The sequence below is a fragment of the Sceloporus occidentalis genome, unplaced genomic scaffold (assembly GCF_023333645.1).
Source record: "Sceloporus occidentalis isolate IW3139 unplaced genomic scaffold, rSceOcc1.0.p SCAF_1, whole genome shotgun sequence".
Classification (NCBI taxonomy): Eukaryota; Metazoa; Chordata; class Lepidosauria; order Squamata; family Phrynosomatidae; genus Sceloporus; species Sceloporus occidentalis.
The window spans coordinates 142,533,488-142,557,351 of NW_028316981.1; the positions used below are offsets into that span (position 1 = coordinate 142,533,488).

Consider the following 23,864-nt stretch of genomic DNA (forward strand, 5'->3'; position numbering starts at 1 on the left):
GATTTATGGAAACCAGCAGAGTTAATTAACCTGTTCCTCTTCATCATCCTTCCAACATAATTCAGAGCTTAGAAAAGGTACAGTTTGGGGGGCGGGGTACAGTTCCCAGAATCTTCCACATCCATCAGGGTTTGTGGCTATGTAGGCAGGATAATTCTGGGATCTGTAACCCAAAAAGAACCTCTCTGTGCCCTGGAATAAATGGAGAGCACAGTCAGTCTTAACTGAGTCTTCCTTAACTGAGGCAGCTGTTTATTTTGCAGCTGCCAGCCGAATTGGTACTGAGAATTTAATCTCAAGGGATGCTCTGGCAGATTTTAATTCTTCTGAGTACCAGCAGTTAGGGATGGTCAAATCTGTCTAAATCTGGTCTGTGTCACCTTCACATGTATTCAATCACAAATCCATTCTGTCCAACATCAGTCTGTTATTTTTTGAAAAACAAATCATGAAAATTTGCATTTATATTTGTTTGCAATTTTCTCCAAGATATGCAATTTTGCATATCACATTCCCTAATGTATGGTTTTTTTCTATTCAGTTATTGAGCTGAAAGATGTGTTACATTTGAGAAGTGCTGGATCCAATGGATACATGTTCTGATCTTCATGTTACATCAAAGAATTGGGCCAAAATTGGGCCAGCCTCCCTCTAGCATGCTTTATTACACAAGCCTGCAAGGGAAAAACGTTTTTCAATATTGTAGCTGTTTTAAAATGTATTTTTGTGTCCTGAATTTGAAAAACACAAAAAATTGTCATACCACACACAGTACTTTCACAAATTCAATATTTTTTATCAATTCATTTTTTACTCATCTCTGATTAAGTGCAGACATTGATGTTCCAGTGCAATTTCTTTTAATGCTTTTGAACTGATTTATGTGTTTGAACAGCAAATTAAAGTTTTTGAAAGGCTAACCCCTTTCTTACTCTTTGCAGGATCATTTCATTCAGTCACATATTACAACACAGAAACCTCAAAACAAATTGTGAAAAAACTGCATGTGATGGGACAAATCTAAGGCCACTTTTAGATTTAGAACATCAAAATTCCTATAAAACGAGCATACATTTCTTTAAAAAAGTTTCAGTGACCTCAATTTCATGAGCCTGTGTTATCTCACACATATTTTGGTCCCAGTTGCCAGATTTCATATATGATCCCAAGACGACAGCTTGGCAATAATTGTTTGTTTGCCAGATATCAACTCCCATAATCCCTTGTATTCTGTGCAAAAAAAAAGTGTGTGTGTGAGTGTGTGTGTGTGTGTGCGCGTGCAAAAAACGGACATCTTTTTTGTGCAAATGAATAGCTCCAAAAGCCTTTTCAGAGTTTGAAGAATTTGCAGCTGCATTTCTCTCACTTTTGATAGGGTTTCCTGTGTGCCATGGCCAGAAAATAAGAAAGGTAGAATATTTTTTTCTGTTCCTAGTTACAGAGACCTGAAGACTCAAGACGCACTCACCTTTTGTGATGGTCTGTGTAGCTATGGTTTTAAGGAGACAAGCCAGGACCAAGAATCTGATGTTCCAGTGCAATTTCTTTTACTGCTTTTGAACTGGGTGGAGGGGGAGAGGAACCAGAAGCTTAGGCATGTGAATATCATTAAGACCCCCTATCTTTTTCTCCATAATCTGAGTATTTGGGATGTTAGCCTGGGCTTCTGTATGGAAGAGGCTTCTGTAGAGTTTGGAGAGACAATTAAAAAAAATGAATACTGTAAAATGCGATGCTGAATCTGTTGGTAGCTGAACAGTGTTGGGGTGGTGCACTGGATCCTGAATATCATTCTACCACTACTTAGTTATGAATGGCTTCTGCATGTCATTATATTAATTCTTTTTCAGAATCATTTTTCAAGTTCTGATTGATGATCAGCCATCTTTTCCAGTAGCAACCTTCTTCTCTGGCTAGTGAGAGGAGTTTTTTTTTTTCCTACTGGTGCTGGGAAGATGCCATTGCCTATGGTGCATTGCAATAACTTAAGTGTGGCCTTTAATTAATATATGCCTTTTAAATTCTGCACTCCTGCTTTGACAGTTTTGGGGAGGGGAGGGAGATTCTATTCTCTTCTGCAATTTACTCATCTACTCTTCTTGCCTTTCACGGGGTAGAATTGGGAGCCTTGCTTGTAACAGGATGCAGAAGAGGAGACTGGGCCAGTGGGCCAAAAGTGTCTGTCGGAATGCTGTCACCCTTGGAATCAGAGCTGCTCATACAACCATTGCAGATGGATGGCTTTAGAATGGCTTTTGCACAAAGGCTGAGCAGACTAAGTAGAGGTGGCAGCATTCGCTCCAGGGACCAGGAAAGCTTCCAAGACTCACCGATCGTTTGTTATTATTAGCAACATGGGCAATATATACCTGCCATAGGTGAGCTCAATTTATCAGTTTATTTCTTTTTCAGACAATATTGGCCAAAGGCTAGTGCACAAATGGTATTTCTCACTTCCAAAAGACTTTTGGTAAGGGTAAATTCTACAAAAATATTACAAAAATGGAAGTGGGGAGGAGAAGAAAAGAAAACAATCTTGATAAATACCCTGGAAGCCTTATCCCTATGGGCTACTTCTGTGGCATTAATTTGTATGGGAGTACTTAACTAGAAAGATGTACTAATTGCCCCTTTCTGCAGGGGTGCTGGTGCCCTTGGCTTTTAATGTAAGTAACTAAAACGGGCGGTCTCGCACTGCTGCTGGTTGCTGCGTCCGGGAACCGCAGCAGCCAAACCACGCGGTTCCCGGGCGCAGCAACAAAGAAGAGCTAAAATGAGGCTTCTTCCTGGGCCCCGGAAGAGGTGCCACAAGGCGCGCATTCACGGCGCCACTTCCAGTGCGCAACGTCCAGACGCTATGCGTCCGATATGTCAACATAGCAGGGGCCGTCTATATAGGGCACCGCCATTTTGTACGCACTCCACACGTACTATATGCCCGTCTGTAACGGGCCATAGTTAATTATAAGTCAATGTGGTGTAGATGTTTAAGTCTTGGACTAGGACTCTGGAGACCAGAGTTTGAATTCCTGCTCAACATGCAAACCCATTGGGTGACCTTGGGCAAATCACACTCTCTCAACCTCAGAGGAAGACAAAGGCAACCCTCTTTGAATAAACTGTGTCAAGAATAATCATAATGTGCTCACCTTAGGGTCTCCATAAGTCAGAAACAGCTTGACACATCATAACAACAATAAAGACAACAACAAAAACAACAGCAACATCAACAAACATAGTTAACTGCTCAAGCACTTAGGGGCTTTTATACCATGTACCTTCCCAACTATGCAGATTAATTAAATTTATTTTCTGGCAGTTTCCCTCCCCATAAGCCACAGCTTTTAGATGCAGTTTGCTTTCCTTTAATTTAATTTAATTTCAGCATTGGAGACCTTAAGGCTTTCAACATTTGGTTTTTCAGACTCAGATTTCAAGGTCCAGCCCCTGGATCCACATTGAAAATAGTGTCAGAGAAGCAGACATACATCTAGGCCCTGGGTAACTCCATGCATTGGATCAGCCCAGGAGTATTTTCAGCACCATAACTTTGCTCCCTGTCGTTTCATATGGCCTCTACTGATGAGAATATGGAATGCTTGATAAGTTTGTACTAGTACAGGTTACTTCTACTTTTTGTGAGATGAGATAGAGCAGCCAAAATGCAGAATAAAATGCCCGCATTAAGTTCTCACGCAAGTGGCATGACATCCCTTCCTCACTGTCCATCCTATTTATGGTACGTTTATCATAACTGGTTCAATTAATTCTCTTCTTGAGCAATCCAGTATTTAGAGATTTATCAAGTCTGGCTTTTTTAAAATATATTCTTCCAACAGTCTCAACAATCTTGTCATTTAAAGAATGTTTGGTGTTTGGCAAACTTTCATGTGTTTCCAAATGCCGAAGTGTTGAAACACATTGCTGGTTACCTCTTACAAGCCAGTGAGATAAAGCAGGATTCCCCCCCCCCCCCCGCCCCAAAGCAAGCTGTCATTCACCATTAGGCATATATAAGACATGTGCTCGTCTGCCTACACATGAACATTCTAACGTATCATTAGAATTAATGTTGTTGTTAACTGCTATCAAGTCAACTCCAACTTGTGGCGACCCTATGAATGAGAGACCTCCAAGCCAACCTGTCATCAACACTCTCATTCAGGTCTTGCACACTCCGTCTATCCATCTGGGAAGCTGGTCTTCCTCTTTTTTTTTACTTCCTTCCACTATATTACCTTTTAAATTTAAGCAAAAGGGCCAACAGGTTTCACTGTCCTGTTTCGGTCAGCCTCATAGGAGAAATGGGCTGTAACAATGGTACTCAGGGGCAGGACAGCACAATGGCAGGTAGGGCAGACTGAGACAAGGAGGTTAGAGCAAGGAAGTATAGCACAGATTTCCCTGTGAATGATTTGTTGCTGGTTGTTACCTGGTTATTGTTGGGATAAGTCCTGTTTAATTGCGATGTGTGTGAAAATCTTCAATGCGATCACACAATTTTCATGGGATAATGTTCATTTAAACCACCGATTTTCCCCATGTGATAAAGTCCTATCTATCATATCATTTATCATCTGTCTGTCTATCATAGCTGTTAGGAGTATGTTTTCCCACTGTTCCCAGCCAGTTGTGAGGAAGGCATCAGTACATAAAGAGGTTAGCCCTTTCAGAAATCACACATCCGATCTTCAGAACAAAAGAGCCTTATCCTTGGATAACCTTGCTATCTGGAGAATTTTCCTGTTCTTTTTAAAGTCTGGCAAGCTAGCCACAATATGGATAACTACAATGGGGCAAGGAAGGAAAAAAGGAAGGAAGGAAGGAAGGAAGGAAGGAAGGAAGGAAGGAAGGAATCTCTCTCAAGTCAGCACAGCTCTATCAGTCGATGCCATCTGAGGATTTGGACTGCAGTGACCAGTAATTGCTTGGCGCAATCAGTTATATGCCTTTCACAGGCAATGATGCTCTGTCTTTAGTCTCCCATGGATAGTAGGCTTGCTGCTTTCTTCTCTGCAATTTTCTTTGTTCTGCCCGCTTATGTTCAGAGGTCATCTTTCTTGGCTGCATGCTGGGGACTGGCAAAGTGAAAACTTGAAAGGGCCGATTGCATCTTGAAGATTAAGGGAAGGAAACATGGAGAGGAGGGGGTGTTACCTACTGACCATCTCACTTCCTCTCAATGTTTCTGCATCTTCCACACAGTTAAATTGCCCAAGAATATAAAAAAGCCAGTGCCGTGGCATTTAATATGCTCCATTCTTTATGCTAGATGCTGCCAACAGGAATCAATAGATCAACATCCCTTTAAGCATGAAAGTGAGGCAGGCAGGGGGAAAAGGGAATCAACAAAGCTGAAGCCTCACCAGATAATGGACAAGCCATTTTTTACAGAAAGGGAGGAGAGAAGACAAAAACTGCATTTTATAAAATGCTCAGTTTTTGCCAGCAGATTACAGCTACTGAAAAGAAAGTAGGACAGCAGCAGTTGTCTATTAAATGCTACCTATTAAGGACTTTCCTTTTGGAGTGTTTTGTGAACTTACAGGTCTGTCCACTATTAGATAGGTTTATTAGAGCTGGTACACATAGGGAGGTAATTTTAAATCTCTCCACATGGTGGCTGTCTGTATGCAACAACTCACCACATGAACTGGGTGATTTTCTCCACAACATTGCAAACATGTTTAAAATGGTGTATATGTGTATGGCTGAAAGGGAAAAAAAAAGGTCACTACACATTGGGGGGTGGGGGGCAGATGCAAATCAAAGAAGTCTCAGTATGAATGTACCCATTTTTGCTGCAGGCCTAGGATTAATTGGATTATCAAGATTTGGCTTTGAAATTATAGACATCATTCAGGTTTTGTTGTTGTTAGTTGCCCTCGAATTGACTCTGACTCATAGCAGCCCTGTGGATGAGATTACCTCCAAGTTCCCACTCAGCCTCTCTGCTCAGGTTCTGCAATCTGATATGTAGTCTTCCTCTGTTTCTACTGCCTTCCACCTTTCCTAGCATTATTGTCTTTTCTAATGATTCACTTTCCCCATGAAGTGGCCAAACATGACAGCTTTAGTTTAGTCATCTTGGCTTCCAGAGAGAGTTCCAGTCTGATCTGTTCAAGGACCTATTTGTTTTTCTTCTTGGTCATCCATGATATCCTCAGTCATCCATGGTATCCTCAGCACTCTTTTCCAGCACCACATGTCAAATGAATTGATTTTCTTCCTATATGTTTTTCTTCCACTGTCTAGCTCTCACATTTGTACATGGTGATGGGGAATACAATGGCATGGACTATCCTCCCACTTTAATATCTTGTCCAGTTCCTTTATAGCAGCTCTTCCCAAACCTAGTCTTCTTCTGATTTCCTGATGTCAGTTTCTGTTTTGATCAATATCTGAACCAAGGTACGGGAAATTTTTGACTATTTCAATATTTTTGTTGTCTAGGGTGAAATCTTGTAGCTCCTCTGTGGTCATTATTTTTGTTTTTAAAAATGTTCAGCATTAATCTCATCATGGCACTTTCCTCTTTGACCTTCTTAAGTGATTGTCCCAGGTCTTTGTTTGTTTCTGCCAGAAATATTATGTTATCAGCATATCTTAGGTTGTTGATGTTCCTTCCTCCTATCTTCACTCCTGCTTCATCCAGGCAGACTGAGCTAAACATAACTGAATCAGTTAGCAGGCACATAAGCACATAGGGTGGACTTAGTGACTTGTAGGGGTTGGGGCCCAGCATTGCCTTCCCAACCCACCAAGGTGGTACATGCCCTTCTGAAGAACTGCTTCAGTTCCTTGAAGTAAGCATTTTTACTATAAAGCAAGGTGAGTTGGAAACATACCATATACACGTGACTATAAGTCGACTTCATCTATAAGTCGAGGTCAGGTTTTGGGGCCGAAATTATGGATTTTTATATGACCCGTGGATAAGTCGAGGGAAAAACATAGGGGCATGTAACAAAGGATCTTAATAACAAAGCAAAGGGAAGCAATGCCAAAGAACTTACAGAATTCCAGAAGACATAACTTTGTGTTCACTTTAAAGGCTGGATGGATGAGAGAATAGAGCAAGGTCAGTACTTCCAAGACAAATTACACTCTTTCCATTCACCACAGGATGGTTCCCTTTTAAAAAGATAAGAGTTAAATTACAGAACCTACATTGACATATGGGTAAGTCGACTCAAATTTTTTGGGTCAATTTTTTGACCTAAATTTCTAGATTTATACATGAGTATATACAGTACACCTTTTGGGGGGTGGGGTGGGGGGTGGGGAGGAGATCATTTGTGCTTATGGGAGGCTTCCAGAAGTATTACAATAGTTCTGTTCAAAAGAAGGTACACACTCCCCACACATCTTGCTATATAAAAATAAAACTCATGATAAGGGGTTGTCCAAAGGTCCCTGCACACTGGTGGATCTTTGGAGGCCAGGAAAAACCATGTTGCTCATCCTTGTTATAGGTGAAATAATCCATTTTACCTAGTAAACACAACACATTCCCATATAGCAATAGCAAAAGCAGTTTCATTTATATACCACTTCATACCACTCTAAGCAGTCTCTACGCAGTTTACAACTGTAAGCTAATTACCCCCATCAAGTTGGGTATTCATTTTAGCAACCTCAGAAGGATTCAAGCCTGAACTGAGCCTGAGCCCTGGCTGGTACTGAACTGGCAACCTTTTGGTTTGGGAGTGAGTGGCTACAGTACAGGCACTTAACCATTGAGCCGCTATTAACTTCTTTACTGTCAGTAGAAAACAAATATCAACCTCCCACTGTCCATTCTTCTGTGACTAGCAGGAAATAGCCAGGGAAAAACACACTGAGCACCAGGGACATAGCCAGGATTTTGGGAAGGGGGGGGGGGCAGACTAAGTGCCACCATTATAATGGGGCTTGGGTGAAGCGGCGCAGTGGCACACACCATTCATTGTATCTAACGGAAGGGGGCCGCCGGACCCCACAGAACCCCCTCCCCCTTGGCTACCTCCCTGTGGGCACTTGAAAGATGCCCTCTGGGGTGCATGAGAGACATGGACCTCCACAGGTGGAGTATTATGCTCCACAAGCATGATACAGTGGGACCTAGCAGAGGATTCTGCTCATGGTCTTCTTTGAAAGAAATCTAGTAAAACTGAAGCCTATGTCCCGATAAGTCTGATGTTGACAGGGAAGGAAAAACTGTCCATGTAGTGGCCATTGATGTTGGGAACTATGCATTTACATCACATCTAGCCTGGCTTTGCTCTGCCATTCACATTATATACTTCTATGTCTGTATAGATGCTGTATATCAAGTCTGAATTTGTCTAACAGTTCATACTCATTGAGGAGTTCAATCACATCAGGTGCTGAACCTAGAAGAAGAAAAAGCTATTCTTTGAATTTGTTCAACCAGGGAAATATCACTGGCCAGTCCGGGAAATTGATCAATTTCACACTTCTGCTTCACAGCTCTAGCTTCCACCATGCACATCTGTTCAGCAAATCTATCCTGATAAATATCTCTGGTGCTCTCTAATAAGACACAGCAGGAGGGAACACAAGGTGCAAGGTGGCTCTGTGCTCAGACAAAAACCTATGATAATAACACAGCACGTCTCTTTAGCGAAGACACAAGGGCACCTGGCTGCACACCTCTATGTCAAAACAAAAGGCCATGGACATCAGGCTCTACCAGAGGATTCACTCATACAAATTCTATAAGTAGAGTCCCTTTTTCATGTTTAAGTCACAACAGCATGCTGAAAACAAGATGTCCTCTTTAAGGCATGATTGTGAGATCCAAACTCCCCAGTACATTTTATGTTGTGCTTTCTACCATGCTGAAACAGAAATCTGTATTATGTTTTATGCCTGGGAAGGTGGACTGGCATTTTGTCCTGTGTGTGCGTTTGTTAATTTGTTGGCCCAAAAAGAAACGATGACAGCTTTCCAGAGATTTTACTTTTGAAAGATTCAGGCAGTGGATAGAGCTTAAATATGTTGAACTCTACTACCTATTAGTGGTGTTACTGGGGTTGGTGTCACCCAGTGTGGCAGGGCGGCAGTGGCAGGATGGAGGAGGCCGTCTGACTGTGTGTGTGCCTTCTGTTCAGGTTCTGTCTTGGCAAACAGCCATGCCAGACCCTAAACAGAAGGCATCTTTCCCCAGCAGTGGCCTCTGCTGTGGGGTTGTGCTGAGGCCTCCTGATGGCCTCCTGTTCAGGGTCTTGTGCATCTGCTGCATGAGAAAGGGAGGTGATACCCTTTCTCACTCACCTAGCAGCTGCACTAGTCCCACTGGGTCTACTGCCCCACAAGGTGTACGCCCCCTTTTGGGAGTGTCATCCAGTGCGATCCGCACCCTCCATACCTCCAAGTGATGTCTCTGCTGCCCATCTATGTGTGCTAATAAGTTTTTTTAAACATGCATGCCCAGCATCTTGCTACTAACCTCAATAGCCTCTTTTGCATCTTATTGAACTTTGATATCAAACTCCATCCTGAAAGGGATACCTTGTCACATAGGCCTGGATGAAAGTGCCCCATGTGATTTTGCCAGGAAGAGCACATAGGCAGAAAGGTGTTTTTCATAAAAGTGAACTCTTTTTCATGCAAAAACACTGTTTCTAGATAACCTCATGTCTTTTTAAAAGGCTGTTTTTGTGCAAAAAACTGTCTTGTACATATACACTTACAAAATGTGACTACCTGGATATACTGGTGTGTGTGTGTGTGTGTGAAAAACCAGTTTTTCACACAGAAGCTTTTTGTTTGTTTTAAATTGGGATGTGCAAATACCAGAAGAGAGCTGTATAGAAATATTCTTTTGCTCCTGAATCTGGGGGAAACAGTGGAAACTGTTCCTTTTTGCATGTGAAGATGAGATAGTTGATTTTTCCCATCCTTAGTGGAGAAGGCTCACAAGAGGCATGAGAAGCCTTTCCTTTTTTTTTTTTTATTAAATTTTAATGCAAACAATACAAGTATATACAGTCCGACAAACATACACAAACATGGCATCCACCCCTACCCTTCCCCTCCCAAGTCATTTATTCTACGTATTCCTCACCCCCCTTTCCCTCCCCCGACCCCCTATACCTACTAACGAGAATAAAAAAAAAGAAAGAAAAGAAAAGAAAAAGGAACTCAATTTACCCTCTTATCATCTACTATTGCCTAATTACCTCTACATCTAAACTATCATCTATCATACAACTCTAACTCATTCTCACACATCCTGAGACTTCTATCCTCTTTGCTTGAATTATAATGTTCTTGTATCTCTTATATATGTTCTATTTGATCTATTCTATACTAAGAGTTTTCCTAAGTACATTCTCCATTTTTAAATACTTCACTTTCTCTATCTTATTACAATTACTTCATTGTGTATACTACGCTTCTTCAGCAGATAATCAACATACAAATTATTAACAAATCAGTACAATCTATCATCAAATTTATCAATATCACTATTTTACAGTATTATTTCTTTACATTGTTTCCTCATATATTCAAACACCAATTGCCATTCATCATTAATTTTCTTCTCAACATCCACCATGGCTGTATCCCTTATTACCTGTGTTAATTTGTCCATTTCTATAATTTCCATCAATTTTATTATCCATTCTTCTTTTTTTGGAATAACCTTTGATTTCCATTTCTGTGCCAATAAGATTCTTGCTATCGCCATCATATAAAATAATTGTTTTCCAAATTTTATTTCTATTTCATTATCGAAAAATCCTAATAAAAAGCTCTCTGGTTTTAGTTCTAATTTGATGTGTAATATTTCCCCTATTAAATCTCTGATTTGTTTCCAAAAATTATTTATTTTTATTTTTATTTATTTATAAATAAATAAATGAGAAGCCTTTCCTGTTGTGATGCTCCACTGGGCATGTTTTTGTGCCACCAGGAGGATGGGGTTCTATGGCTCCTGAAGCACTTTAGCAAGCAGAGAAAACAACTAACCTCCCAGTCTCCATTTGGAACTGACATTCCCAAACATGCTGTATTACCAGTGAAGTAGAAACCAGAAAGATCTCTCCTGTCTCTAGCAAGCATATCCCATCTCTGGTTATCTCCCTACCCTCAGTCCTTCTAAAAAAGGAATATGTTACTTTGGAAAGTAGTAGAGATCCAATATTTCTGAACACCCATATTATTTCTGTGTACCTTTACATATTTGTAGTACAATAAACTCTTTCCATGGGTGTTGAAGGATATTATTATAAAGCAGCTGAGGAAGAAAAAGGGTTCTGTCTAGGTGGACAGGTGCCATTGGAAGTTTTATCCAAATCTGTACTAAACTGTCCTATTTAGAGAATAGTATCTAGGAAATCATTAGCTGATTTTTAAAAAGTCTGTTTTGGACTTTTGGCAGGGGAAGATGATGCTTAGACATTAGTGAGAGCTATTTAGCTTTCAGGGCAACTTCAGTAGCAATCTTAAAGACAATCTTAAAGAGAATTTTTACAAAATGATGAATCACTGGTATATGATACCAGAGAAATTGTCTATAAGCTCAGAAATGGAAGAAGGATTTATTTTTTATGAAAGAAGAGGGGCTATCTAAGATGAAGGAATTAGTGGAGATTGATAAATTGTCCATTTTGAGTAAAGAAAATTCATTAGTAAGATTTTGGAAGCTGGGAATTGTTAACAAACTTTTTGAAAAAGAATGAGGATGATGTGATTTTTATTGGTTTTATCAATTGTTATGACTTAAATATATCGATGAAATGTAACTAATAAGCATGAAGAAGAGGGGTGGAATTTCAAAAGAAATGCACATGCAGAAAAAATAACTGGAAGTTATCTTTTCCTCTCCTGTTTTGTTAATTGTAGATTTTGTTGTCTGTAACGTGTAGTTATGTGTCTAGTTTGTTGTTGTTAATTATATTATTCAATTTTTATTCTTTGTAGTTTTTGTTCAGTTAAAGTATATTTGTTTAAAAAGTTTGTTTCTGTTCCATTTCCTTGAAGACACGTTTCTTCTGAGTGACATGTTTGCCTTCAAAATCTCCACATTTATAGTGACATTTATAGCTCTTCCTGCTACATTTTAAGAAAGAAATAGTCAAGAAGACATCTCTGCAGAAGAAATGGAGTGATTTAATGTATGCACATTTTTTGTCATCATGTTATTTGATGTATTGCTTTGATATATGTTTAGACCTGTTTTGCTGTGGAATTAATTTGGACTTCTGTTTGTTCTTGCTTCAGCTTCAGCAATATATTTAGGGAAGAGGAGGAGGTTGGTGTGTCAGGTATTACTCTGGAGACAGGAGTAGTGATAGTAGGGTATCACTATGGGAGTTTTTTTTAAAAAACCCTCCTCTGTGGGATGTTTTTAAACAGGCAGATGCCTCAGCATTTGATTCCCTGCTTTGACTGGGATTAATCTAGATGATCTTTGCAGTTCCTTCCAACTCTAGAATACTATGATTTTATCAAATCCTCATATCCTCCAAAGCCAACAGCAAGTGTTATTAATGCCATAACAATTGTTTCCATATTTGTCAGAGAAGATATTGTTGGGGAAAACTAACAAGGACATTCTGTGACTTTTGGACATCAGCCTAGCAGCTTGAGTCATGTTGCTGATGAAATAATTACTTATACCATTTCCCCATAAGACTGCCACATTTCACCAGCCTCCTCAGGTCAGAACAACAGAATGAGCAAGTAGGATAAACATGAAATACAAAACTGAGGGAAGAATGGGTGAAGAGAACAAAGAAAATGGGTGAAAGCCATGGTGTTCAAGACTGTTGTATGAGTAGATGTTTTACATCTAGGGTGAAAGGTTGTCTTCCTGAAGAACACTAGAGAAGAGCTGAAATTTTTGTATTGCTTTGATATTTGACAACCCTTCTAGGGGTTGGTGTGGCATACTGCCATGTTGTTGTTCCTTGGTGATCAAAGGTCATATTTATTTGTTTAGAAAAGTTAAGGTGCTCTAAAACTTAAGCTTTTTCCAATTCAGATAGCAAGCTCAGGCTTGTGTGAAGAGACCAAAACAGTAGTTTGATTCCTCACTGACAGTGAAGCTTTTAATATGTTGCATTTGGGATGAATGTTCAGGTTGAAGTTCCAGAGGTTATGGTTATGAGAAGGACCAGGCTGCGTGGTAGAACCAACATCAGTTCTCCTAAGGGTTTTGGAGACTGATGTTGAAGCACTGTGCTTTCTGTCTCAAAGGTTAATTCTCTTCCACAAGGCTAGGATTTGGGTGGCATATGTTCATTAAAGTGAGTAGCAGTTGTCCTGACTTTAATGGAAATAAGAGTAAGGAGCCATCTTGGTCTACTGATGATCTTCTTGACTAGAACATCATATAGGGAGTATATAGCATTGGTCTTAAAGTGGTATGCCAATATGCTTCTACTTTGAAATGTGGTGATATTCAAAGCCCTAAATGGTCTGGGACATTGATATTTGAAGAAGTCCCACTCATCTTATGTGCCTGCCCTAGGTTTGAGGTACGTTCTAAGACAAGAAAGATAGGGAGGAGTTTTTTTCAGAACAAAATGGGCCTCTCTTACATGATTAACCTGTGTTCTCAGAATCACTGAGCTTGTAAGGAAGACAGGGGAGAGGACTTTAACATACCAGATCAAGCTTACTGAATTCCTAGGAGAAAAGAGCCTCGTTGTATTCTTAATACTTTGCTTATTTATAAATTATTGTTTGCTTTTACATTGTTTCCAGCTTATGGTGACTTGGCCTAAGGCAACCCTATCATGTGGTTTTCTTGGTAAGATTTAATCAGAGGAGGTTTGCCTTTGCCTTCTTCTGAGGCTGAGAGAGTGTGGCTTGCCCAAGGTCACTCAGCAGGTTTCCATGCCTGAGTGGGGATTTGAATCCTGGTATCCAAGAGTCCTTGTCTAACACTCAAACTGCTACATCACACTCCCCCCCCCCCCCCCCCGCTTACTTGGCTGACATACTAAGAATGAACAACTTTTCAATAAAGATGTTATATATATAGAGAGAGTTATGGGGATAGTATGAACTCATGTACTGAAAGAAATGTAAGTCAATAAACATTGTAGTTTTGGGTGCTCCTTATTGGCAGGAAAAAAGCAGTATAACCCCAGAGTGCGTGGATGGAGTGTGCTTTTATTTTAAAACCCTTGGAGCTATGGATGCTCCAGAAATCTCTGGTCAGGAGTAGAAGGGGATGCCCAGCTGCTCTTTGAAGATTTAAGCTTGGTGAAAGTTGCAGGGATGCAAGGTTGTGGAGCCAATGGTGGGAGTGGAGGTCATGAATGGGAAGCAGAGACCATTATCAATCCAGTGTATTTTGCTGAGAACTGGGCCAAGTGCCTGAGGTGTAAAGTCACTGAAACAGACACTAGTTCCTAAGTGATCTTCAGCAAACACTCTTATTAAATTCTGGAGGGACAAGAGACAGAAGAGAGAGGAAGATTAAGAGAGCTTGCTTTTAATTGCATTTCATTAGTGTGCTTGAGTTGCAAAGACTCTTCAGAGTCTGGCTCTCTTTTCCTCTGGAGAATGCTGCTTTGAGCCAGGTTGTGGGATTTCCCTTCTGAAACCCAAAAGATAAATGGGAATTCTTAACTATATGCATATGATTCTGGCCTTGGGGAGCTAGTAAGCTGTGAGGAAAGAGGCTTTCTGAAGTACCCCAAGGACTATGCCTACCAAGGGTTTTTTCCTCTGGTGACATTTAAAAGCATAAATACAGCTGGGCAGGAGAAGCATCACATTCAACCCAGTGGAGCAGAAAACACAGAGAGCCTTAGCACAACCTATTTGGCCACAATGTCATTCTTAGACTCCAGTGCAGGAGTGGAACAGCTCTACCTACTTGTCTTCCTCACTTCCCTTGTGGCCATGAATCCAGTGGACCTTGGGCTAGCAGAATCACTCCTCCAGTCCCTAGAACGTTTAAATTTGTGTGTGCGATAAGGTCCAGAGTGTCAGGGTTAAGGCACTAGTGGGGATTATGACCTCATTTGCCATTGCCCTTAGGCTTTCTTTTTTCTCTCCAAGTTTAGCTGCAGCCTTCAGAGTTGGGTGGAGAAATGGATTTTTCCAGCAATAATATATTTCTGTGCTCTATTCTTTTTGCAGTGCCAAATTGTTTTTGGGGTGGCTTGACCCTGAATGAATCATCAATAATATGCACTTCAGCATATTAGGGAACAAGAGGATTTCCTGGACTCAATAGAACTAACCATCTTGGATGAGTACCACGCAGAGGAAGATGCTAGGATAGAAGAGGTCACTTGCCAAACAGAGGAGGCAGACAGCTGGAGGAATGTCACAAAGAGAAGTAAGCCAAGAAGGAATTGTTCGGGGAGCTTGCAGCTAGAGAATCGATTTGAAGCTCTTTCCCTTATCAAGGAGGATGAAGAAGAGCAGCATGGACAGACTTCTGGGATAGAGCAGGGGAGCCTGAGAGTCCCACCCGAGGGAACAGTTGCTGCTAAGCCTCGGAGGAGGCGTGTGGTCGTAGTGGGGGACTCCTTGCTGAGGGGTACAGAAGCAGTGATTTGTAGGCCTGACAAGATGTCTCGAGAGGTGTGTTGTCTTCCAGGTGCAAAGATCCGTGATGTGACAGAGAGGCTGACAAGACTGGTGAAGCCTACTGACCAATACCCCTTCCTTTTGGTCCACGTGGGAACTAATGATACTGCAAGACACAGCATTCAGAACATCAAAAGGGATTACGAGGCGCTTGGTAGGAAGCTGAAAGGAATGGATGTACAGGTTGTCATCTCGTCTCTTCTGCCAGTTGAAGGGCATGGTCCAGGAAGGGAGAGGAAAATAGCAGATGTGAACAACTGGCTTCGCAGATGGTGCCGCCGAGAAGGATTTGGATTCTTCGATCATGGGCTGCGGTTCCATGAGGAGGGACTTCTTGCAACAGACGGGTTGCATCTCACGCCAGTTGGAAGAAATGTTTTTGCCAACAGTCTCAAGAACTTGATCAGGAGAGCTTTAAACTGAGTTCCGAGGGGAAGGGAGACAATATTAAGGAAGGCGAAAGGGATGGCGAAAATAGTCAAACTGACATAGAGGAAACAAGGCAAACAGTGCAAGGACCCAGCAGTGGGAGGCAAAAAAACTTGCACAGGCAGCAAGTAAAAGGGAACCATGGTCTGCGATGTCTCTACACTAATGCACAGAGCATGGGAAATAAGCAAGATGAACTCGAACTCCTAGTACAACAAAGCAAATATGATATAATAGGCATCACTGAAACCTGGTGGGATGAGTCTCATGATTGGAATGTGGAAATAGAGGGGTATAACCTTATTAAGAGAAATAGGCCAAACAGGAAAAGAGGAGGAATAGCACTATATGTCAGAGATATTTACACCAGTGAAGAGATCCTGGACATCAATCATGGAAGCCAGGTGGAGAGCATCTGGATAAGAATCAAAGGGGAGGGAAACAACAAGGGTGTTACGGTGGGAGTCTACTACAGACCCCCAAGTCAGACTGAGGAATTGGATGATATCTTTCTAAAACAGATGACCACACAGTCAGAAAAGAGAGATGTAGTAGTGATGGGCGACTTCAACTATCCTGATATTTGCTGGAAGTCAAACTCAGCAAAATCCTCAAGGTCTAGCAAATTCCTCACTTGCCTGGAAGACAATTTCATGGCCCAAAAGGTGGAAGAGGCAACAAGGGGGTCAGCTATTTTAGATCTGATCCTAACCAACAAGGATGACTTGGTTAATGAGGTGCAAGTGGTGGGATCCTTAGGTGGAAGCGACCATGTTCTCCTGGAGTTTGTTATACAATGGAGAGGAGAAGCCAGGCAGAGTCAGACACGCATCCTAGACTTTAGGAGAGCGGATTTCAGTAAACTTAGAGAAGTATTGAGGGCGATTCCATGGTCAGAAATACTAAAAGATAAAGGAGTTCAGGACGGATGGGACTTTCTCAAAAGGGAGATACTGAAGGCACAATTTCAAACAGTTCCAGTGAGAAAGAAAAACGGGAGGTGTCTCAAGAAACCAGGATGGATGACTAAGGAACTTTCAACCGAGCTAAGTTTGAAACGGAACATGTATAAGAAATAGAAAAAGGGGGAAATCACGAAAAAGGAATTCAAAGAAATAGCAGGCATGTGTAGGGGTAAAGTCAGAAAAGCTAAAGCGCAGAATGAACTCAGGCTTGCTAGAGAGGTTAAGAACAATAAAAAGGGCTTTTTTGGATATGTCTGCAGCAAGAGGAAGAAGAAGGAAACGGTAGGGCCACTGCATGTAGAAGATGGCAGAATGCTAACAGGAGATAGAGAAAAGGCAGAATTACTCAACACCTTCTTTGCCTCAGTCTTCTCAGAAAAGGCAAAGGGTGCTCAACCTAAGGATAATGGAGCAGAGGACAGAATAGGGGAATTTCAGCACAGAATAAGTAAAGAGATAGTAGAGGAACACCTTGTTAATCTAAATGAATTTAAGTCTCCGGGACCAGATGAACTCCATCCAAGGGTATTAAAAGAACTGGCAAAAGTAATATCGGAGCCATTGGCAATCATATTTGAAAACTCCTGGAGAACAGGAGAGATCCCAGCAGACTGGAGGAGGGCAAACGTTGTCCCCATCTTCAAAAAGGGGAAAAAAGAGGATCCCAACAATTATCGTCCAGTTAGTCTGACATCAGTTCTAGGAAAGATTCTGGAGCAGATCATTAAACAGAGAGTTTGTGAACATCTAGAAGGCAATGCCATAATCACAAAAAGTCAACATGGGTTTCAGAGAAACAAGTCATGCCAGACAAATCTAATCTCTTTCTTTGACAGAATTACCAGCTTGGTAGATGAAGGGAATGCTGTGGATATAGTATATCTTGATTTCAGTAAGGCCTTTGACAAGGTTTCCCATGACATTCTTGCAAACAAGCTTGTAAAATGTGGGCTAGACAAAGGAACTGTTAAATGGATCTGTAATTGGTTGACCGGCCGAACCCAAAGGGTGCTCAACAATGGCTCCTTTTCATCCTGGAGAGAAGTGACCAGTGGGGTCCCACAGGGCTCTGTCCTGGGCCCAGTGCTATTCAACATCTTTATCAATGACCTGGATGACAGAATTGGGAGCATACTTATCAAATTTGCAGATGACACCAAATTAGGGGGAATAGCTAATACCCCAGAGGACAGGATCAAGATTCAAAATGACCTGAATAGACTAGAAAGCTGGGCCAAAGCTAACAAAATGAAATTCAACACAGAGAAATGTAAGGTATTGCACTTAGGGCGGAAAAATAAAATGCACAGATATAGGATGGGTGACACCTGGCTGAATGAAACTACGTGTGAAAGGGATCTAGGAGTCCAAGTAGACCACAAGTTGAACATGAGTGAACAGTGTGATGCGGCAGCTAAAAAGGCCAATGCTATTTTAGGCTGCATCAATAGAAGTATAGTGTCTAGATCAAGAGAAGTAATAGTGCCACTGTATTCTGCTTTGGTCAGGCCCCACCTAGAATATTGTGTTCAGTTCTGGGCGCCACAATTCAAAAAGGACATTGAGAAACTGGAGCGTGTCCAAAGGAGGGCGACAAAAATGGTGAAGGGTCTGGAGACCATGCCCTATGAGGAACGACTTAGGGAGCTGGGGATGTTTAGCCTGGAGAAAAAAAGGTTAAGAGGTGATATGATAGCCCTGTATAAATATTTGAAAGGATGTCATATTGAGGAGGGAGCAAGCTTGTTTTCTGCTGCTCCAGAGAACAGGACCCGGAACAATGGATGCAAGCTACAGGAAAAGAGATTCCACCTGAACATTAGGAGGAACTTCCTGACAGTAAGGGCTGTTCGGCAGTGGAATGCACTTCCTCGGAAGGTGATAGAGTCTCCTTCCTTGGAGGTCTTTAAACAGAGGCTGGATGGCCATCTGTCAGGGATGCTTTGATTTGGATTTCCTGCATGGCAGGGGGTTGGACTGGATGGCCCTAGTGGTCTCTTCCAACTCTAAGATTCTATGATTCTATGATTCTATGATTAAGGTCCCTTCAATTTACAAAAGACCTGCTTCTGGTGGAATTAAACCCTGTTAGAACAGGAGTCTTTTTTATGCTACACAATTATAGTGCTGTGATTCTGATTTAAGTGTCATTAGAATCCTGGGGTGTGTAGTCTGGTGAGGCACTAGAGCTCTCTGGGTGGATATTCTAAAAACCTAATGAAACTACAAATCCCAGGTTTCCATAGCACTTAAAGGGGAATCCTACTGCTATGACTGTCTAGTGTGGAAGGGCCCCACATTTGTTGATTTGGACAGATGTAATTGTTTGTATTTTTGGACTTTCCATAAGGATGTGCTCGTGGGGACTGCTATGGAAAGTACTTGCATTTCAAGTACACACATCACTGCTTGTGGCCAAGAGAAACTGCTCTTGCATGCTAATGATGAACGAGTCCACCCATGTCTTTCATATAAGGGCCTTCTGGAGAACTGTACTCCAGCTCCTTGTCTGTAAAAATCCTAAGATGGTTAAGTCTGCACAACTGTTAGATGCATACAAAGGAGTATATGCACATGCAAGTATAGCTGGCTGCATGCCATAGCTCTGTGGCTGCACTTGGTACATCCAAGGATGTTCGTAATAAGCCCATTGGGGCATGAAATGAATATAGTGAATGTGAGTTGTGCATAAAAGGCCTTTATCTCCTCAGTGTGTGCTTCAGTGGTCTCAGTACAACAGTGTTTGCATGTGTGGGGCTGTTCCCCCCTTCAGAGCAAGTGGAGCGCATATGGCTACCTACTCGCTTTTCTTCCTTGCCCCCTAGCAGAGCCAGGCCTTTCCCCACTAAGGCAAAGCAGGAACCATTCTTCTTCAGCCTAGAGTCCTTTCGGTAATGCTCGCTGTTGCCCTACCTGCGGCACAGCTAGGAAATTGAACAGCTTTATCTTCGTTAGCACCTGATAGGCTAAAGTAGGATCGAAACGCTTTATGCTGTGTTTTCGCTCCTGATTGCTACACTGAGCGGCACAATATCACACTTCATTGTCCTTCAGGCTCTGCTCAGAATGAGCTGGGGAGTGGGAGCACCACCCTGCTCCCTTCATTGGTTCAGTATTGCATTTACCTTTGACTAATAGCCCAGGTTGGGCTTGAATGGATTGCCATCTCCTGGGCTATTTATCTTCAGAGACATCCGCCTTTATATGTATTGGCTGTGTAAACAAAAGCCTGTCTTAACAACTGGCTTTCATAAAAGGAGACAGATGTCTCCAGAACCTCAGGAGCTGCTGGGATCACAAATCTGAGAGAGTTCAGTGCTGGTTCATGAGACTCAAAGATCTCTGGTAATCATGGAACACAGGAAAGAGTAGCAGCGCACCCTCCCTTACCCCAGTTCCCCATATTCTATGTAATGTCACAGATGAAACTGGAATGTGAGTGGCCAAGCAAGATCAGAGAGTGCTCAAGAAGGCAACAGTTATTAATGAGGAAGAACACACAAGCTAGGAGAAGGTGTAGCAGTTTGCTTTTGCCTCAGCTTACTGGGAAGGGCAAGACTCCAATCCTCTTCTCCTGCCTTCTCCTACACCAGCTGAGTTAATTGTGTACAAACTGCATCTGAAATCAGCTTGCAACAATTAAAGTAAGCAGAGGACAAAGGAGGAAAGTGGGAAGAGGATGAGGGTATTTTAAAAGCAGCTGAAAAAGTGGGATGACAAATAATTGAGACTGTCCCTGTCAAATCAGGACAGTTGGAGAGGTGGTTTTTTTTTTTTTTTTTTTTTGCCTAGATGCAGGGGAAGCTTACCATGTAGGTCTCAGATTAGGGGGTCTTAGAGTTGCTGCTTCCTGAAAGACATCTAGTGTGCAGACTCATGGTGTATCGGTTAGAACTAGCATTTCTGCAGAGGGAGAGGGAAAGGGAGAAGACAAGGGGGCATAAGGAAAAGTAAAATCAATATATTTATTATTGACTGGACCTGAGTGCAGCAAGAACTAAAACAAAAGCATAGGAGGAGCAGGTAATACCCCAAAGAAGAGGATCAAAATTCAAAATGACCTGAATAGATTAGAAAGCTGGGCCAAAACTAACAAAATGAGCTTCAGTGGGGAGAATGTAAGGTACAGTGCAATGCGGCAGCTAAAAAGGCCAATGCGATTATAGGCTACATCAATAGAAGTACAGTGCACCCTTGCTATCTGTGGTAGATCCGTTCCGGATCCTGTTGATAATAAAAAATGTGAGACCTTAAGTCCTGTTCTTCTCAAAGGGTGCACGCTCCTATTTAGTTCGCTGTGAGCACACGCGCCCATCCAGAAACCGAGGGTTTGCCATCCGCGGAAGCTCAAATTATGGATGGGAACCCAGTGCTTGGCACAGGTGCACTGTATAATGACTAGATCAAGGAAAGTAATAATGCCACTCTATTCTGCTTTGGTCAGGCCTACCTGGAATACTGTGTTCAGTTCTTGGCATCACAATTCAAAAAGGACGTTGAGACACTGGGGTATGTCCAAAGGAGGGTGACCAAAATGATGAAGGGTCTGGAAACGATGATCTATGAGGAGAGACTTAGTGAGCAAGCTGTGTTTAGCCTGGAGAAGAGACGGTTAAAAGCTCTGGATATAGTAGCTTAGTTCTCTTGTGTCTAAAAAGTCAGTTGCATTGTTTACAAAACTTGGAGCAAAGTAAAATATATCACTTTACTCTTTGAACTTTATCACTCCAGGCTGCTAAGACATCATGATCACATTAGCATAGAAAACATTAACATATAGTTCTGGGGACACTCATTTTAGCACAACTTGCCAAAAGTGCCATGGTGTTGCTATAGTCCTGGGCTCTGTCTTCTGGACACCGTATTCGAGGTAGGCCTGACCAAAGCAGAATAGAGTGGCACTATTACTTCCCTTGATCTAGATAAGAGGGGATATGGTAGCCCAGTTTAAGTATTTGAAGGGGTATCATATTGAGGATGGAGAATGCTTGTTTTCCGCTGCTTCAGAGAATAGAACCTGGAACAATGGATACAACCTACAGGAAAAGTGATTCCAGCTAAACATTAGGAGGGATTTCCTGACAGCAAGAGCTGTTTCACAGTGGAACGCACTCCCCTGGAGAGTGTTGGAGTCTCCTTCTTTGGAGGTTTTTTTTTAACAGAGGCTGCATGGCCATCTGTTGGGGATGCTTTGATTGTGATTTCCTGCATGGCAGGGGGTTGAACTGGTTGGCCCTTGTGGTCTCTTCCAACTCTATGATTCTATAATTCCTTTCCCTGTCCCCCTTCACTATTCCTGAGCAGGCTGTTTTTCCTTACTTTTTAAAAAAAATCTTTTTTCTTTTTACTTGTGGTAATCAATGGCTATGATGGCGCATGGGGGGGGGGGAGAAGAGTGAAAAGCATCATGGGAAGGGCATAGGACAGGAAGGCAAAGTTATGAAGGCTGGTGTGAAGAAGACAGAGCCCAGGACTATAGCAGTACCATGGCAGTTTTGATAAGTTGTGTGAAAATTACTGTCACCAGACCTGTATGTTAGCATTTCCTAGGCTAATATGATCATGATGTCTTTGCAGCCTGGTGTGATAAAGTTCAAAGAGTAAAGTGATGCATTTTACTTTGCTCCAAGTCTTCTAAACAATGCAACTGACGTTTTAGAGACAAAAGAACTAAGCTATTATATCCAGAGCTTTTAAAATTAGTTATGGTTATAGACCCAAAGCTCCCCAAAAGTAATTGCTGTTCCAGTTACATTTTAACAGATAAACTCTTTACTCTCCTGTTATGCAAAAGTAATTAATTTTAGTTACTTAAATGTGCACATATATTTACATCCAGCAGCATGATGCACATTGAGCCAACACTTGACCCATGTGATACATGCCTCCCATCACTGAGGTCACATAACTATAAGTTACTAGAAAAATTACAGTTTTATCACAATGGGAGAGGCACTCTCCCTTGTAAAGTTAGAATTATAATGTAATTTAATTATACTTGTATTAGTGGGGGAAAGAACAAATAACAAGTAATCTGTTATTTGTCACTAGGTCCTTGCAAGCTCTGATAACACCAAAGTATGGGCTTAAACTCCTGATAGTTTAAACTGCCACATGAGCTTTATATAAATGTAAATGAGTAACAGAAACATCAATTTCAAGAAGAGAAAAGGCTTTACCAAAATAAAATTTGCTACACTGTCCCCTTACACTTGCCATGGTTTCCAGATCCCAGGGTCTGGCTTGACTTCTCCAGGACTCAGGGTAAAAGGCAGAATCTCAGGGTGAGAGTCAAGTTGTTGAAACATTCTTTGCGTTCTGATTTTACACAGACCAATAGTGATTACTCGCAATGCTCAATGAGACCCCCTCCTTCCTGTGTAATAGTGTGCATAGGACTGCAGCCTTACATGTGACCGATATAAACACCATAGGCCAAACCTAAATTCATGTTTGTATTTAATGCATAGCTTTTCCGAAAGCAAATAGCATCAGCTATGTGTATCTGTGGGTGCATGCGATGATTGTCAGGATCACAGCAAGCGGGGAGAAAGGAATCTGAACCACCTGTCTTCTATTGTGGGTCTCAGAAAAATCTCTCTTCTAAATGTGCTCTTTGCATTGAAAGAAAATCCTCTTGAGATTTTGGACTTCAGTGTGTCCTCAATTGTAGTAACAAGGGCATTGATAACTAGGTTATATGAGAGCAGCCTTGGGGGTCTCTTTATCAAATTCTTACTTTTGATTGATATGCGATCTTGAGCAAGTTGGCTCCTTCTGTGACATTATCTTTTCCTCAGGCTAAATGTACACAAATCTCCATTTTCCCTTATAGGAATTTGGTCTCCTCTGAAGCAATCCATTTAATCTATAATCTTCTGAAACTCTGATGAAACTCAGATG

General features: G+C 41.6%; 1 long non-coding RNA gene across 1 annotated transcript; it reads right to left on the minus strand.

Moving 5' to 3' along the window:
* Positions 1-244: 244 nt before the first annotated feature.
* Positions 245-23,864, minus strand: LOC149322346 (uncharacterized). The gene is made up of 6 exons (XR_016279858.1): positions 23,701-23,864; positions 21,412-21,521; positions 20,771-20,864; positions 7,017-7,134; positions 1,469-1,683; positions 245-674 (listed from the first exon to the last, which is right to left on the minus strand). It is a non-coding gene; the product is annotated as an uncharacterized LOC149322346 (long non-coding RNA).